Here is a 19,069-nt window from a genome sequence, read left to right as displayed (position 1 = left end):
GAAAAATAAAACTCTCAACTATACTTACTGTTATATGCAACCTAAAACTAGCCCTCTGCTATAAATTTATGTGAGGTGATGTGACTTAGCCTCTTGCTGAAGAAATGGACACAAGAATATAAGTGTTAGCCACTTATATTCTTGGCAGGAAAAATGGACTTGTCAAGTATCTTTTTAGCTTTAACAGAAATCCCTTAAAACCATGGATCTCTGCTCTGAAAGCCCTTTGAATTTCCAGTATTAAATGCATGTAGAATGCCCTGACTGGTGACCACAGGTTAATAATAAATAGCCAAAGGGACTGAAGGAAACACGGAAAAGGAGAAAAAAAAAAAAAAAGATAAACAAGAAGGAATCCAGACTCTGCATCAAAAGTTCCCCCAAGCTCTGCAATGTCTTAACCAGCACCTGGCTGGACTTAAACTCTATGACTATCTCAGTAAAATTCGCCATTTACTGAAAGATAATAATAACAGCTCATGTTTATTGAGCATCTACTCTGTACCAAACATTGTTCTAAGTACTTTAAACACATTAATTCCCATAGTCCTCACAGCAACTCAACTACTAATACTCTCATTATCCCCACCTTACAGATGGAGGAACTGACACAAAGAGGTTAAGGAATTTGCCCATGGTTACATAGGTATTAAAGAGAGAAGGTGGGACTTGCACTCAGGTACCCTGGATCGGAGGTCCACGATATTAACTTCTACGGGGTCCGGTCTTCTGTACTTAAATCCAAATCTTTAAGTTCCAGTTTCTCCCTATATTACTACTCCATATATGCACTCATAACCAGCCATCCCCAGAGGTGAACAACTTATCAATAAAGATATGTCCAGTCCGTAAGTATATCGCATAAAGAGGATGATCATGGAAGATCTCTATACCCCCTCACTGACTTAAATAATTAATGTTGTCCTAAAAGTAGTTCTGTATTTAAGATAGAACAGGTCAAAGTAGATTCTGATCGTCTCTTCCTTAGGAAATCTGACTCAGCTTGATTCAGACTTGCTGGAATACCATTTCCCTTTTATTTCTGTGGTTTCTGATGATGAAAATAAAAGAGAACATCACGTGTACAGCCTATTAACTGGAGACAACCAAGAAATGTTGAAATCAGCTGGCTGGACTGCCACAACCCTTTCAGAGTGTGTGAGACTATAAATCAAAAAGCACTGCAAAAGAGACTAATGTGTTCAAACCTGAAGGATGTCCTGAAGACGGCAAAAGCATCCATTAGGATGTCCTGGAACTGGGAAAATGGAACGATCTGCGTAGTCACTTTAACTCTGGTATTCCTAGCAAGGATCGCCATTTATATCCATCCAAGACATGATCTTATTCAGTTGAGAAATACACCAATCATTCTGAGATGAGGTAAGTTTTAGCCTTGTACTTCTCCCATTCATGTCATGAGAATCCTGCATCTCCTATTCTTTTGATTCATTCTCTCAGCGAGTATTTCTCTATCAACAACAGAGAGAAGCTGTAAGTATTTTGCCTTTAAACGATGAGACACAACAAGCCCTCTGCACTTGTGAAGACAGTCAAAACAACTTTCTAGAGACTTGAAAGCAATAGTGACTTCTCTCAGAATTACCTCTTTCCTCTTTTGGCCAAGGGAGCCTGTACCACGTAAACCATGAAAACTCCACATGTGTTACATCAAGTTTGAGAGCTTCCTGCATTGCCTGCCACTTCTTTTAGTTTAGGTTCCTTACGTATTCAATAAGGAGAAGCATGCTCAAGCAAAACTGTGAGATGGCCTGATTTTGTCTCAAAGGATCTCATACTCTCTCTCCTCCTTGGGGGTGACAGTGGGGTTGGCTGTGGGACCTTAACCCCATTCCCCAGGACCCAACACTTTAAGGCTTTTCTGTCTACTGAGCCACTCTACTCGGGTCTGTTTGCACAAGCAATGCAGCAATGCTCCAAGCCTCCAAAATCTCCCCCTTATCTACCCTTTCCCTTTCCACCATCCGTCCCACCGCCCACCCCCTGTCCGCCTTAGGATTTCTATTCCCTTGGTTTGAAGATCCTAGGTGTTAGGGGAACACTGAATAATAGAAACTTGATCTACCAACACAAGGTTAGCAATCTGCAATGGTAGGATTTCAGGGATTGTCATATACCAGTGGGATCTAGGTATTTGAGTAAGGGAATCTTTCTTGTGTTTTTCAAAGTATATCAGGTGGGTGATGACTAACTCCATTTATGTCTAAGGACAGTCCTTGTAATAAAATTGTGAGTCACTTTGGGTGTTCACAAATTGCTCAGGGGTGACCTGTTGAGTGATGGACGATGAACCAAAGCTAGAGTAGGAACTCTCTTTAAAATACTGGGATACCCAACCCGACAGGATGGAGTGGAGGCAATTTCATTGGTTCCACTTACGGGCAAAGGGACGGGCTCCACTTTACCCACTTGGTTAAATCTACTGACACTACTACCAGAAAGTACTTTAAAAACTGGCTTCTTGTGTTCAAGCCCTAAAATAAAGTGGGCTGGGGGAAAATTAGAGGTGGGAGAGAGACAAAAGGAGAAAAGGCCAGCTCTGTTAGACTTTGCTGTCTCTTCCCCTTTTTCCCCTAGGCAGAGAAAGACGCTACTGAAGCACCCTTGTCGCCCTATTTCACACTCCATGGCCCCTTGACAGAAAAGCTGTTTCGGATGCGACGGCACCATCAACAGGTGAGCTAAATAGGCTGAACCCTCATCACAGAGCGTTGCTGTGCTGCTTCAGGATGCAGAACACATGGCTGCCATAAAAAAAAACAGGGAAGAGTGTCATGGAGAGAACACGAGCTTTGTATCGGACAGCCCGGCCTCACAGTCTAGCTAAATGCCCTCAGGCGAGTGAACCAAGCTCTCTTGGTTTCGGTAACACACAGCAAGGCCTGAGAAGTTATCTGTAGTCGTTGATCAGTGGTTGTTTGCCCCCTGTGGTTTCCTTTCACTACAAGGTCACCTTTACTGCCAGCTTGCATCTGTGGTATCTTCCTGAACTTTCTGCCTTAACTACACCTGACCTCTTGCCTAATTAGACAGATAAAGGGCAGCTGATTCTTCCTTAGTACTTCTCAGAAACAAGCCTCTCACCTGCCTGAATTTCTGCTGGAAGGGACCTCAGCGATTGCAGCTTATGCAGGTAAAGAAACAGAATGGGGGTGAATCATTTTGGGTCCCCATTTCAGGAGGGAGACTGGGATATAGTCTTTACAGACAAGTCTACTTGCCTAAGATTTCTTTCTCCTCTTCTTTTACTCGGAAGTCTTGTTTGACATCCTATTCCTTTTCTGAGGTCTGATGGATTACACCAAACGAATGACCTCTGGAAACCTTCCTTTCTGGTTCAAGGGGAGGCTGTTTCTATAACTTGTGTTGTGATTACAATATAGTAAGTACATTAGGGACCACCTTTTTTCATTTCATGTAACTTAGGATTTTGATATATGGATTCTGTTTATGGGGCAGGACATATATAGCTTTGAAAAACACATTTGGAAGCAAAATTGTTGGAAGCTTGGGCCCATCTACAAGTCTGACTCTAACTGGTGGTTCTTTAAATTCCTACTTCTGTATCTCCTGCTAAAAGATATAACTGTAATGGTGACAGGAGGAGGTTCCTGATTGGGAAATGATGGAGAGGTTATCGTAAAATGGAAAACAGGAGAGAGTTTGGAAGGTTTCGTCTGAGATAGGCATGAAACAGCTCATGGTGTACTCTCCTGGTAATCAGCGGGCAGGAGCTCAAGAAAGTTTCCCAAGCTTCCACAGGCCAGCTTGGGCCCAGTCTTTTCTCCATGGTTTCCCAGGACCCCAGGGAGGCCACAGGGTGGGAGGTGGCGTGGGGTACTGATACCAGGAATATAATCAAGTCACATCCTTTTATTAAATAGTTGCTGAGGCAGAGAGGTTAAAGGCTCGCTCTCTTCTGGTTTCTCTTCACCAGTACTGCCCTATATCCTATGGGACTGTGAAAGGGGTAAATAGATTTTCGTTCATGTGGCGTTTCAAGGAGTTTGTTGTTCTTGTATTTTGGTATGTGTTAAGTTTGGGGGAGGGGGAGTGGAAGTGTTTTGAGATTTTTAGCTGGAATAGCGTGAAGAGGGTAAGGAATATAGATAGGATGGTAAGGAGTCATGTTGATGTATCTAGTTGTGGCATGTCATTAAGGGGAGTTTATGGCTCTCAATCTTTAACTTAAAAGGTTAACGCTAGTTTAGCTTCTTAATGAGATTATAATATGGATGCAGATCATTTTTCGAAGTTCTCTAGGGGTACTAGTTCGAGAACGATTGGTATGAAGCTGTGATTTGAGCCGCAGATTTCTGAACATTGTCCGTAGAATAGACCTGGTCGTGTTGATATTAAGGTTGTTTGGTTTAGGCGTCCAGGGATTGCATCTGTTTTTAGGCCTAGGGAGGGGACAGCTCATGAGTGTAGTACGTCTTCGGAGGAGACTAATATTCGGATTGTTATTTGTATGCGTAGAACCATTCGATTATCTACATCTAGTAATCGTAGTTCTCCTGGTTTTAGGTCCGAGGTTGGAATTATGTAGGAGTCGAAGTTTAGGTCTTCATAGTCGGTATATTCATAACTTCAGTATCACTGGTGTCCTGTTGTTTTTACGGTAAGAGAGGGATTGTTAATTTCATCTATTATGTAGAGAATTCGTAGGGAGGGCAGGGCGATTAGGATTAAGATGGTGGCTGGGAGGATGGTTCAAAGTTTCTACCTCTTGAGCGTCTATTGTACTGGTGTGTGTTAGTTTGGTTGTAAGTATCAGGGTGATAATATAGAGGACTAGAGAGCTAATTAGGAAGACGATTATTAATGTGTGATCACGAAAGTGTAGGAGTTCTTCTATAATAGGTGATGTTGCGTCTTGGAAGCCTAGTTGGAAGGGATATGCCATGGAGATATACAGGATTTTCACTTGTGATTTAACTTTGACAAAGTTATGTAAGGCTTTACTAATATCTCATTTATAAAGAAAGACATAGTGGTTATGATATTGGCTTGAAACCGATTAGAGGGGGTTCGATTCCTTCCTTTCTTGATCATTTTGGGTTGACGTATGCTGGTTCTTCAAATGTATGGTATGGTGGAGGACACCCATTTAGTCATTCAAGATTTGTGGAGGTGAGATCTACTGTTAGTACCTCTCGTTTAGATGCGAATGCCTCTCAGATGATGAAAATTATTAGTATAACTGCTGTTAGTGAGATGAAAGAGCCCATTGATGAGATAGTATTTCATGTTGTGTAGGCATCTGTGTAGTCAGAGTACCGTCGAGGTATACCGGATAGGCCTAGGAGGTGTTGTGGGAAGAATGTTAGGTTTACACCGACGAATATGATTACAAAGTGAATTTTTGCTCATGTTGAGTTGAGTGTATAGCCTGAAAATAGTGGGAATCAGTGGACAAACCCTCCTATGATGGCGAAGACAGCTCCTATTGAAGTGCATAGTGAAAGTGGGCGACTACGTAGTAGGTGTCGTGGAGAACAATATCTAGTGATGAGTTAGCTAGGACGATTCCAGTTAGGCCGCCTACTGTAAATAGGAAGATAAAGCCTAGGGCTCATATTAGAGAGGGAGATCATTTAATATTTCCTCCGTGAAGTGTTGCTAGTCAACTAAAGACTTTTACTCCTGTGGGGATAGCAATAATTATAGTGGCTGATGTAAAACATGCTCGTGTATCTACGTCTATTCCAACTGTGAATATATGATGAGCCCATACGATAAAGCCTAGGAACCCAGTAGAAACCATAGCTCAAACTATTCCTATATATCCAAAAGGTTCTTTTTTCCCTGAGTAGTAGGTTACAAAATGTGAAATTATTCCGAAGCCAGGTAGGATCAGAATATATACTTCGGGGTGGCCAAAGAATCAAAATAAGTGTTGGTACAGGATTGGGTCGCCTCCTCCTGCGGGATCGAAAAAGGTTGTGTTTAGGTTTCGGTCAGTCAATAGTATGGTAATTCCGGCTGCTAGGATGGGTAGTGATAGTAAGAGTAATACTGCTGTAACTAGGACTGATCATACGAAGAGGGGTGTTTGGTATTGGGTTATAGTGGGTGGTTTTATATTAATAACGGTCGTAATGGAATTGATGGCTCCAAGGATTGAGGATACGCCGGCTAGATGTAGGGAGAAAACGGTAAGGTCTACTGAGGCTCCTGCATGTGCTAGATTTCCAGCTAGAGGGGGGTATACAGTTCAGCCCGTGCCTGCGCCGGCTTCAACTATTGAGGATGCCATTAGTAGTAGAAAGGAAGGAGGAAGTAGTCAGAAGCTTATATTCTTTATACGGGGAAAAGCTATGTCAGGTGCTCCAATTATTAGAGGGACTAGTCAATTTCCGAACCCACCAATTATGATAGGTATGACCATGAAAAAAATTATCACGAAGGCATGGGCTGTTACTAGTACGTTGTAAACTTGGTCATCTCCGATTAGTGTGCCAGGTTGACCCAGTTCAGCGCGAATTAATAAGCTCAGGCCAGTGCCTACTATTCCTGCTCAGGCACCAAATAACAGGTATAAGGTCCCAATATCTTAGTGGTTGGTTGAGAAGAGTCAGCGATTTATGAACACAGGTAAAATGGCCGAGTAGGCATTAGACTGTAAACCTAAAGACAGGGGTAAAGTCCCTTTTTGCCAAGTCCTGTGGTGAATTATCATTTTGAATTGCAAATTCAAGGAAGCAGCTTCAATCCTGCCGGGACTTCTCCCGCCTTTTTTTTTCTCGCGGTGGGAGAAGTAGATTGAAGCCAGTTGACTAGGGTATTCAGCTGTTAACTAAAAGTTCGTGGGAGATGTATCCCTCCAATCTAGTGAGGATTTAGCTTAATTAAAGTGTCTGATTTGCATTCAATTGATGTAAGATGCGGTCTTGCAATCCTTATTAGGCAGGGGTTAAGTAAATTATACTTGCTTAGTATGAAGGCTCTTGGTCTGATTTAACCTAAACTCCTAGAGTAAAATGGAGAATGCTGGTGTGAGGGGTAAGAGTACTGTGGATAATACAGTTGCTGTTGGTAGAAGGGTTATTCGTTTTGTGGAGTGAAATTGTCATTTTATTTTTATGTTGTTTGTAGAGGGAAATAGGGTTAATGCTGTGGAGGAGGCGAGGCGTATGTAGAAATATAGATTGAGTAGTGCTGTGATGGCTATGAGGGTTGGTAGAACAAGAATATCGCTTTTTGTTAGTTCTTGAATAATTATTCATTTGGGTATGAATCCTGTAAGTGGGGGGAGTCCTCCTATGGAGAGTAAGGTGAGTATGGTGAGGGTTGTGGTAACAGGCATTATATTTCATGTTTGGGATAATGATAATGTGGTGGTGGTTGAGTTTTGGATGAATAACATGAATATGGTGAAAGTTATTGTGATGTAGATTACTAGACTCAGTAAAGTGAGGGTTGGATTATATTGTAGGATAGTTGTTATTCATCCTATGTGGGCGATTGATGAGTAGGCTGTAATCTTTCAAAGTTGCGTTTGGTGTAGTCCGCCTCAGCCTCCGATTAGGATAGAAAGTAGGGATATAGTAAGTATTAGGTGTAGATTAATTGATAGTGAGATTTGATAGAGGATTGAAATGGGTGCGAGTTTTTGTCATGTAAGTAGGGTTAGTCCTGTGGTTAGGGGGACACCTTGTGTAACCTCTGGTACTCAGAAGTGAAAGGGGGATAGTCCTAGTTTAATAGCTAGGGCCATTGTTATTAGGATGGATGCTATTGGGTCGAATAATTTTGTGATGGTTCATTGGCCGGAGTGTAGTAGGTTAATGATAACTGCTAGTATGAGTAGTGTGGATGTGGCGGTTTGTGTTAGGAAATATTTAGTTGAGGCTTCTGTGGCTCAGGGGCTAGAATTTTTTATTATGATGGGAATGATGGCTATTGTATTTATTTCTAGTCCAATTCAGGCGAATAGTCAGTGGGAGCTGATCGTTACGATTACTGTGCCTAGGATGAGGGTTATTAGGATGAGGATGAGGATGAGGATGAGGATGAGGATGATGATGAGGATGAATAGTATGGGAAGGATATAAACCAACATTTTCGGGGTATGGGCCTGAGAGCTTGTTTAGCTGACCTTACTATAGACATGGTAGCACGGAGAATTTTGAATTCTTAGGGGTAGGTTCGATTCCTATTATTCTAGAAATAAGAGGGTTTGAACCTCTATCAAAGTAACTCTTTTGTCAGACATATTTCTTATCTTTTATGTTTGAGGGGGGATGCCTGCTATTATAATGGGTAGTGAGACGTGTCACATACAGTGTTAGGGGAAGGAAGTTTTTTCAGAGTAGATGTATTAATTGATCATATCGGAATCAGGGGTAGGATGCTCGAATTCATAGGAAAGATATTGTGAGTAGTAGTGTTTTGACAATGAGGTTTGTTGTGTGTAGTTCTGGTGTGTAGGGGTCGTGGAATGCTCCTAGAAAGAGGGTAGTTGTAAATATATTTATTATGATGATATTGGCATATTCTGCTAGGAAGAATAGGGTGAAAGGGCCTGCTGCATATTCCACATTAAAGCCAGATACGAGCTCTGATCTCCTTCTGTTAGGTCAAAGGGGGCCCGGTTAGTTTCTGCTAGGGTAGAAATGAATCATATTATGGCCAATGGTCATGAAGGAAAAAATAATCATAGTTGTTCTTGTGTGGTGGTTAGTGTGGATAGAGTAAATGAGCCGTTTATTAGGAGTACTGATAGGAGGATAATGGCTAGTGTTACTTCATATGAGATTGTTTGTGCTACTGCTCGGAGAGCTCCAATTAGTGCGTATTTTGAGTTGGAAGCTCAGCCGGATCACAGGATAGAGTAGACGGCTAGGCTGGATATTGCTAACATGAATAGTACTCCTAGGTTTATGTTGATGAGGGGGTATGGTAGGGTAGGGGGCTTCATATTGTGAGGGCTAGAGTTAAGGCAAGTACGGGTGCGATGATGAATATAGCGGTGGAGGATGTGGCTGGTCGTAGGGGTTCTTTAGTGAATAGTTTGATTGCATCAGCGAAGGGTTGTAGCAGGCCATGTGGGCCTACGATGTTTGGTCCTTTTCGAACTGTATGTAGCCTAGGATTTTACGTTCTACTAGTGTTAGAAATGCTACAGCTAGAAGGATAGGGAGAATGAGTGTTAGGATGTTCATTATAAACATTTTGTTGGGGAGAGGATTTGAACCTCTGGGTGTAAAAGCTTAAGTTTTATGCAATTGCCGTACTCTGCCACCTCAACAAAGCCCTGGTCTTGGGTAGAGTATATTTGTGCTAGTTTATTAAGTTGAGATTAGATCATTAATTGTTTGAAGGTGCTTTTTTGAAGTTGGCCTTATTTCTCTTGTCCTTTCGTACTGGGAGAAATGCGTAATAGATAGAAACCGACCTGGATTGCTCCGGTCTGAACTCAGATCACGTAGGACTTTAATCGTTGAACAAACGAACCTTTAATAGCGGCTGCACCATTAGGATGTCCTGATCCAACATCGAGGTCGTAAACCCTATTGTCGATATGGACTCTAGAATAGGATTGCGCTGTTATCCCTAGGGTAACTTGCTCCGTTGATCAAAATTTTGGATCACTAAGTGATACTATGCTTTGGCTAGTAGGCCCAGGCTTTAATCACTCGGAGGTTTTTTTGTACTCCGAGGTCACCCCAACCGAAATTGTCAGCCCATATAAAACTTTGTTATCCCTTGGCGGTTTTATTTTGTGATTTTGGGGTTGATTAATTGAAGCTCTATAGGGTCTTCTCGTCCTATTTTATTATCCCCGCCTCTTCACGGGGAGGTCAATTTCACTGATTAAAAGTAAGAGACAGGGGCTTCCCTGGTGGCGCAGTGGTTGAGAGTCCGCCTGCCGATGCAGGGGACACGGGTTCGTGCCCCAGTCCGGGAAGATCCCACATGCCACAGAGTAGCTGGGCCCGTGAGCCATGGCCGCTGAGCCTGCGCGTCCGAAGCCTGTGCTCCGCAACAGGAGAGGCCACAACAGTGAGAGGCCCGCGTACAGCAAAAAAAAAAAAAAAAAAAACTTGATGTGGTTTTTAGTATTATTTAATGTTGAACTGAAATTCCTTTCTTGGACAACCAGCTATCACCAGGCTCGTTAGGCTTTTCACCTCTACTTATAAGTCTTCTCACTATTTTGCCACATAGATGAGTTTGTTCTAGTTACTGCTTGTAAGTAGCTTGTCTGGTTTCGGGTAATTTAGCTTAAGGTCTCTTTGCTAAGTTATTACTAGTTAAGTCATTATGCAAAAGGTACAAGGGGTAAGCTTTGCTTTTTTTTACTTTTAATAATTCTTTCATCTTTCCCTTATGGTACTTTCTCTATAGCGCCATTGATGACTAAATTTCTATCTCCTATACTTTAGATGTATGGTAAATGTTTTATTTGATTAGTTTATGGTAGTAGCGGTGGAGAGGGTATGGGCTAGGTATAGTTCAAGATATACGGGTTATGGAATCTTCTAGGTGTAAACTAGATGCTTTGTTTAAGCTATATCTTGTTTTATCCAAGCACACTTTCCAGTATGCTTACCTTGTTATGACTTGTCTCCTCTCGTATAGTTGCTTAGCATGGGTTAGTGAACTGGGGCTTTGCTATGATACTTGAGGAGGGTGACGGGCGGTGTGTGTGTGCTTCATGGCCTTATTCAATTAAGCACTCTACTCTTAATTTACTACTAAATCCTCCTTTAGTTTTTAGGTTTCATAAAAACTTTCGTGTGGATATAAGGGTGCTCTTATTATAGAAAATGTAGCCCATTTCTTCCCAACCCATAGGTTACACCTTGACCTAACATTTTTATGTATGGTAGTTATGCTTACTTTCGTTCCCTTTTAGGGTTTGCTGAAGATGGCAGTATATAGACTGAAGTAGCAAGGGTTGGTGAGGTTAATCGGGGTTTATCGGTTACAGAACAGGCTCCTCTAGAGGGATATGAAGCACCGCCAAGTCCTTTGAGTTTTAGGCTGTTGCGGATAGCACTCTGGCGAATAGTCTTGTTTTGGGACTATTTAAGTTTACGACTAAGCATAGTGGGGTGTCTAATCCCAGTTTGGGTCTCAGTTGTCATGTACTCAGATTGTACTAAAGTCACTTTCGTGGTTTGGCTTAGTTTTAATTATGGCTTTTTACAGCTTAATTAGGATTTTACTTTATTTTGTGTGATTCCTTAACACTCTTTACGCCGGGTCTCTTATTAATTTGGGTCAATCGTATGACCGCGGTGGCTGGCGCGAAGTTTACCCACCCTAGCTAACATAACTTAGTCAAACTTTCGTTCATGGCTTAATTTTTACCACTGCTGTGTCCCGTGGGGGTGTGGCTAAGCACGTGTCGTGAGCTGCTAGTGCAGCGTGCTTGCTACCCGCTCCTTTTGATCTTTATGATTTGGAGGGCATTCTCACCGGGGTGTGGATGCTTGCATGTGTAAGTCTGTTAAGAATTAATAGAAAGGCTGGGACCAAACCTTTATGTTGATGGGGCTGGCGAGCCCATCTAGACATTTTCAGTGTCTTGCTTTATGAAAAATTTAAGCTACATTGTAAAAGATGTCCGTATAATTTCATTATGGGGCTTGTGTCAGATTTAGTATTGATTTACGAAAAAAAAGATTCGTGGATCTAGGGACGAAGCTGTCTAGGGGGGTGGTGAATATCTAAGCAGACGGTCAGTTTTGTAGGGGGTAAGGGGGGTTTGGACCCCTATGAGATACAGTTTTTTGAGCCCGGGGGGAATAGTGGAGTACTATGTCCTGTGACCATTCATTTAACTGCACACGTTGGTTGTGCTACTCAAATCAAAAGTACATACAAGTCCAGCTACAATTTGCTTGACTGTGACGAGACCTTTTAAGGTCATAGCTGAGTCTGTGCAGGCCACCCCCCACCACCAAAAATAAAAAATACCAAATGTATGGAATCTCAGTTATGTGTGAGCATGGGCTGATTAGTCATTAATCCATCGAGATGTCTTATTTAAGGGGAACGAGTGGGCGATTTTAAGTTAAAATGGTCCTGAAGTAAGAACCAGATGTCTTATAAAGATCACCGTTAGCTACCCCCACGAGGTATGGGCCCGGTGCGAGAAGAGGGATCCCTGCCGAGCGGGTTGCTGGTTTCACGCGGCATGGTGATTAAGCTTGTGATCTAATGGAGCGGCCATAGTGTTAGTGGATATCAATTTATTTAATGACATGTACTATGTACGATCAATAATATGTAATATGTAAAATTAGTAAAATTTAATACGACCTTTAACTGACCGTATGGAAAATAAATGAATGCACAGTAATACATAGCATGTACATGTAAACATTTACAGGAAGATGCTACTACTGGTATGTGGACATACATATGCATGTAATATGAACAACAGAAATGTTGTAAAATAAATTACTTTCAATACTGACATAGTACTGTAGTGTTGTGGTTATTCTACAATAAACTTTTTCAAGGAATAGTTTATGTAGAATTCCAGCTTTGGGTGTTGGTGGTGAGGTTTAATACCTCTTCCTTGAGTCTTAGGGAGGGATGAATTTCTCCTTTTCCGGTTTACAAGACCGGGGTATTTTGTTATACTACAAAGACTCTTCATTTTAGGAGTTTGTTTTCGATAAGGCTAGTTACTGGTATTAATACTAGGATTAGGAGAAAGTATAGGATGGATGCTAACTGACCTACAATAATGTATGGGTGTTCTACAGGTTGGCCTCCAATTCATGTTAAGGTTAGGAGGTCTGCAACTAGTACTCAGAATAAGAGTTGGCTAAAGGGTCGGAATATTATGCTTCGTTGTTTAGATGTTTGGAGTATTGGGATGAATATTAGGATGAGAATGGAGAGTAGTAGTGCTAATGCTCCTCCTAGTTTATTAGGGATTGATCGTAGAATTGCGTATGCAAATAGAAAGTATCACTCTGGTTTAATGTGTGCTGGGGTGCTTAGTGGGTTTGCTGGGGTGTAGTTGTCAGGGTCACCTAGTAGGTCGGGTGTGAACAGGGTTACTGCGAGTAGGGTTAAGATTAGTAGTAAAGCACCTAGAATGTCTTTGATTGTGTAGTAGGGATGGAATGGGATTTTGTCTATATTGGATGGAATTCCTGTGGGATTATTAGATCCCGTTTCGCGAAGGAATAGTAGGTGGACGGCTGCTAGTGCTGTAATGATAAATGGAAAGATAAAGTGGAAGGCGAAGAAGCGTGTTAGTGTTGCTTTGTCTACGGAAAACCCACCTCAAGTTCATTCTACTAAAGTAGTCCCGATATAGGGGATTGCTGATAGGAGGTTAGTAATAACGGTTGCACCTCAGAATAATTGTCCTCAAGGTAGGACGTAACCTATGAATGCGGTAACTATAACTGTGAATAGTAGTAGTACACCAATATTTCATGTTTCTTGGAAGGCGTGGGAGCCATAGTATAGGCCACGTCCGATGTGAGCATAAAGGCAGATGAAGAATATAGAGGCTCCGTCTGCATGTAGGTATCGAATGATTCAGCCGTAATTAACGTCTCGGCAGATGTGTGTGACGGATGAGAAGGCAGTTGAGGTGTCTGGTGTGTAGTGTATTGCTAGGAATAGGCCTGTTAAGATTTGTATGATTAGGCAGAGACCGAGTAGGGAGCCAGAATTTCATCATGAAGAGCTATTTGATGGGGTGGGGAGATCAATAAATGTATCACTGAGGATTTTGATTAGTGGGTGTGTTTTCCGAATGTTGGTCATTGGTCATGGTTGAAGTCCATGTGGGAATAATGATGACATACATTGTTTTTATTATAAGCATTACTTTTGTAATTAGTCTTGTGGGGGTTTCTTCAAAGCCTTCGCCTATTTATGGGGGTTTAGGGTTGATTGTGGGTGGTGCCGTAGGGTGCGGGATTGTTTTCAGTTTTGGTGGTTCATTTTTGGGGTTAATAGTATTTTTGATTTATTTGGGAGGAATGTTGTATTTGGTTATACGACAGCTATGGCCACTGAGCAATATCCTGAGGTTTGGGTTTCTAATAAAGTTGTGTTAGGGGGATTTCTTTTAGGTTTAATGACGGAGTTTTTAGTGGTGGTGTACGTTTTAGAGAGTGAGAAGGTGGATATTGTATTTGAACTTAATGGGTTGGGGGATTGGGTTATTTATGATACGGGGGATTTTGGAGTTTTTAGTGAGGAGGCTATAGGAATTGCTGCTTTATATGGTTATGGTACTTGACGGGTTGTTACAGGTTGGTCATTGTTTATTGGTGTTGTAGTTATTATGGAGATTACTCGGGGTAATTAAATAAGATTATGCTAAGGGTAATAGTGATGAGAAAAGACAGGAAGTAGAGTTTGATAAGGCCTTTTTGGTTTGGGGTTAGTGTGGAAGCCTTTAGTTGAATGGAGGCTGTAGTTTTTGGTAGGATGGTTTCTATTCAGGTTAGGCCTAGTAAGGAAGTTGCTAGTTTTTGGCTTATTATTAGGTTTGGGTGAGGGGGTAGGTGATGTATAATTGTGGGGAAATATCCTAATAAAGTGGAAAATTTAGTGGAGTTTGATGGATATAGGTATTTTAAGTTTTGTGTATAGGTGTTAATTTCGAATGCGAGAATAAAGCCTAAGGTTGTTATTGCGAGAGCTGTTAGTTTTAGGTGTAAGGGTATAGTTATTAAGGGGGTGGTTATTGGAGGGATATTGTTGGAGAGGATAAATCCGGTGAAGATACTTCCAATTAAAAGCGTTTGATAGGGTTAATTAATATAGGGTTATTTTCATTAATGATTATGAGAGGAGGGAAGCGAGGTTGTCCTAGTAGAGTAAAGAAGATAATGCGAGTGCTGTAAATAGCTGTGAGGGAGGTAGCGGTTAAGGTTAGTAATAGGGCTCAGGCGTTGGTATAAGACGAAGTGGCGGCTTCGATGATAGGGTCCTTAGAGTAGAACCCTGTGAGGAATGGTATTCCTGTAAGTGCGATGATAAGGGCGGTTGTGGTGAAGGGAAGAGTTTTGTATAGTCCTCCTATTTTTCGAATGTCTTGTTCGTTGTTTAGGTTATGAATGATGGAGCCGGAACATAAGAATAATATGGCTTTGAAGAAGGCGTGTGTGCAAATGTGTAGGAATGCTAGGTGAGGTTGGTTAAGACCGATTGTTACTATTATTAGGCCAAGATGGCTGGAGGTGGAGAAAGCAATAATTTTTTTGATATCATTTTGGGTGAGAGCGCAAATGGCTGTGAACAAAGTGGCGAGGGCACCTAGAGAAAGGGTTACTGTTTGAATGAGTTTGTTATTTTCTATTAAAGGGTAGAAACAGATAAGTAGGAAAATCCCTGCTACGACTATTGTGCTTGAGTGGAGTAAGGCTGAGACTGGGGTGGGACCTTCTATTGCTGAAGGGAGTCAGGGGTGTAGTCCAAATTGGGCTGATTTTCCAGCTGTGGCTAGTACAAGTCCTATGAGGGGAAGATTTGAGGAGTTTTGGTTGAGTATGAAAATTTGTTGTAAGTCTCATGCGTTTATGTTAAATAAGAATCATGCTATTGACATGAGGAATCCAATATCTCCGATGTGATTATATAAGATTGCTTGGCGGGCCGCTGTATTAGCGTCTGTCCGTCCGAATCATCAGCCAATTAGCAAGAAGGATATAATACCTACTCCTTCTCACCCAATGAATAGTTGGAAAAGATTATTAGCTGTGACGAGGATGAGTATGGTGATGAGGAAAATAAGTAGGTATTTGAAGAATTGGTTGATGTGGGGGTCAGAGTGTATACATCATATTGAGAATTCCATGATAGATCATGTAATAAATAGTGCTACAGGTATGAATATGAGTGAGAAGTAGTCTATTTTGAAGCTAAGTGATAGTTTAAGGGTTTGGATGGTAATTCAGTGTCAGTTTGAAATGAGTGCTTCTTGGTTTGTGTGAAGAAATATTATTATTGGGATCAGCCTAGTGATGAAGGCGGAAAGGGTAATATTTTTTACATAGTGTTGGTACTTGTCGCTTTTGTAGAGGTTTGTGTTAGATATTACGATGGGGGCAGTTAATATTAGTAATGTGAGTAAAGCAGAGGAAGTAAATAGGTTTATTACTTTTATTTGGAGTTGCACCAATTTTTTGGTTCCTAAGACCAATGGATAACTGTTATCCTTTAAAAGTTTGAAAAAGCCACACTGTTAGATGTGAGGGGCATGAGTTAGCAGTTCTTGCAGTACTTTTTCGGTAAGTAAGATGTTTTGATCTTCTATTACTAGCTTCACAAACTAGTGTTCTTTTTAAACTATACTTACAATAAAGGGGGCCTAAGATGATTTTGGGACTTAATGATAAGAGTAGTAAGGGAATGATGTGTAGGGCTATTAAGGCGTGTTCTCGTGTGAAAGAGGGGGTGAGGTTGTTAATATGATGAGTATGTTTGCCACGTTGTATTGTGATTAACATGTATAGGGAGTAAAGGGCTGTGATTACAATATTTGTTCCTATTAGGATAATAGTGAGGTTTGATCATGAGAAAGCTGATATAACTACAAGTAGTTCTCCGATCAGGTGGATGGTGGGGGGTAGAGCGAAGTTTGTTAGGCTTGCTAGTAGTCATCAGGTCGTTATCAGTAGGAGAAGGATTTGTAGGCCTCGTGCTAGGATTATGGTTCGGCTGTGGATTCGTTCATAGTTCGAGTTTGCTAGACAGAACAGTATAGAGGATGTAAGGCTGTGGGCGACTATTAGAGCGGTAGCTCCTACGTAGCTTCAAGGGGTTTGGATGAGGAGAGCTGCGATAACGAGTGCTATGTGGCTGATTGAGGAGTATGCGATGAGTGATTTTAGGTCTGTTTGACATAAACAGATGGAGCTGGTTATGATTATTCCTCATAAGGATAGCATGAGGAAGGGGTAAGCTATATGTTCTGTTAGAGGGTTAAGAATTGATGTAATTCGTAGCATGCCGTAGCCTCCGAGTTTTAGTAATACAGCTGCAAGGACTATTGAACCTGCGATGGGGGCCTCTACGTGTGCTTTGGGTAATCAAAGGTGTAGACCGTAAAGGGGTATTTTTACTAGAAAAGCTATTATGCAGGCTAGTCATATGAGGATATTAGATCAGGAAGTGGGTAGTGGTTGGGCTCAGTGTTGTAATAATAGAAAGTTTAGAGATCCTGATGTGTTTTGTAAGTATGTTAGTGCTACTAGCAAGGGGAGTGATCCTATGAGTGTGTAGAATAGGAAGTAGAGTCCTGCATTGAGTCGTTCTGTTTGGTTACCTCAGCGGGTGATAATGATGAGAGTGGGGATTAGTGTAGCTTCAAATATGATGTAGAATAGGATTCGTTCTGTGGCGGTGAATGTTATAATTAGAAGAGTTTGTAATATAATTAGTATCGTAATGTAAAGTTTTTTTCGGACGAGTGGTTCTTTGAGAAGGTGGGACTGGCTTGCTATTAGTATTAAGGGGAGGAGTCATATTGTCAGGATTAAGAGTGGTGTAGAAAGGGGGGGGTCAGAGAAGAATATCAGAGAGTAATTGAGACTGTTGTCGTTGAATTGATTAAGCAGGAGTAGGCTTGTAAAGCTGATTAGTAAACTGTGGGTTGTGGTATTAATTCAGATAGAGCTGTGTTTTGATAATCAAGTTAGGGGTAGCAGTATGATGGTAGGAATAATGAATTTTACCACTGGAGGAGGTTAAGGTTTTGTACGTAGTCAGTGCCGTATGCGTTGGAGATTATGACTAATAGGGCTAGTCCGATAGCTGCTTCACAGGCTGCAAATACTAGGAGGATAATTGGTATCATGCTGGCTAGGGTGAAGTGTGAGTTTAGGATTGTGAGGGCTGCTAGAATGAACAGTGATAGTATTATGCCTTCTAAGCAGAGTAATGCAGATATTAGGGGGGATCGGTATATTAATAAACCCGTGAGGGATATGGTGAAGGCTATTAGGATATTTATATGGATTAGAGACACTCGGTATTTGTGAGTTTGGATCACAGTCTAGTGGGTCGACATCACTTGTTTTATTTTAAACTAAGTACCATATTTATCTCATTCTAAGCCCTTTTGGGTTCATTCGTAGGCTAGGCTAGGTGCTAGTAGGGAGATTAAGAATAGGGTCATAGTGAGTATTATTTTTAGGTTATTTGTTTGGGTTGCTCAGGGTAGGGGGAGTAGGAGGGCGATTTCTAGGTCAAAGAGGAGGAAAGTAATTGCTACCAGGAAGAATTTTATGGAGAAGGGTAGGCGAGCGGACCCTATTGGGTCGAAACCACATTCGTAGAGACTTGTTTTTTCCGCGTATACGTTTAGCTGAGGGAGTCAGAAAGCGATAAATACGAGTAGTAATGCTAGAGTTGTATTTGTTAATAGTGTTAGTAGGAGATTTATTGTTCTTTTTCGGGGTGCACCGAAACTAACTGATTGGAAGTCAGCTGTACTTGTTAATACTAAAAGGACTATGAACCTCATCAACAGATAGATACATAGAGAAATAGCCATACAATGTCTACGAAATGTCAGTATCGAGCAGCGGCTTCGAAGCCAAAGTGGTGGCTTGATGTAAAGTGGAATTTTATTTGGCGTATAAAGCAAACAATGAGGAAAGTGGATCCGATAATGACGTGTAGTCCATGGAAGCCTGTGGCCACAAAGAAAGTGGATCCGTAGATTCCGTCTGAGATTGTGAACGGGGCTTCCTAGTATTCTGATGCTTGGAGTAGGGTAAAATAAAGGCCGAGCATGACTGTGATGAAAAGAGCTTGAAGTATGTGTTTGCGGTTTCCTTCTATGAGCCTGTGATGGGCTCAGGTGATAGATACGCCAGAGGCTACTAATACAGAGGTATTGAGAAGTGGGACTTCTAGGGGATTTAGGGGGTGGATACCTGTTGGCGGTCAGCATCCACCTAGTTCAGGAGTGGGGGCAAGGCTTGAGTGGTAAAAGGCTCAGAAGAAGCCTGTAAAAAATAGGACTTCTGATAGGATAAATAAGATTATTCCATATCGAAGTCCTTTTTGGACGGTTGGTGTGTGGTGGCCTTGGAAAGTGCTTTCT

At 41.5% G+C, this 19,069-nt stretch overlaps 1 protein-coding gene and 2 pseudogenes across 2 annotated transcripts in view; all 3 read right to left on the bottom strand.

The window, feature by feature from the left end:
* PPM1L (protein phosphatase, Mg2+/Mn2+ dependent 1L) overlaps nucleotides 1–19,069 on the bottom strand; it is a 349,036-nt gene that overhangs the window by 43,265 nt on the left and 286,702 nt on the right. The window lies entirely within an intron of this gene.
* LOC132520976 (cytochrome c oxidase subunit 2-like) lies at nucleotides 4,245–4,927 on the bottom strand (annotated as a pseudogene).
* Nucleotides 14,262–17,815, bottom strand: LOC132520764 (NADH-ubiquinone oxidoreductase chain 5-like; annotated as a pseudogene).

This window comes from Lagenorhynchus albirostris, chromosome 5 (genome assembly GCF_949774975.1).
Source record: "Lagenorhynchus albirostris chromosome 5, mLagAlb1.1, whole genome shotgun sequence".
In the NCBI taxonomy this organism is placed as follows: Eukaryota; Metazoa; Chordata; class Mammalia; order Artiodactyla; family Delphinidae; genus Lagenorhynchus; species Lagenorhynchus albirostris.
This window is presented reverse-complemented; position numbering and strand designations above follow the sequence as displayed.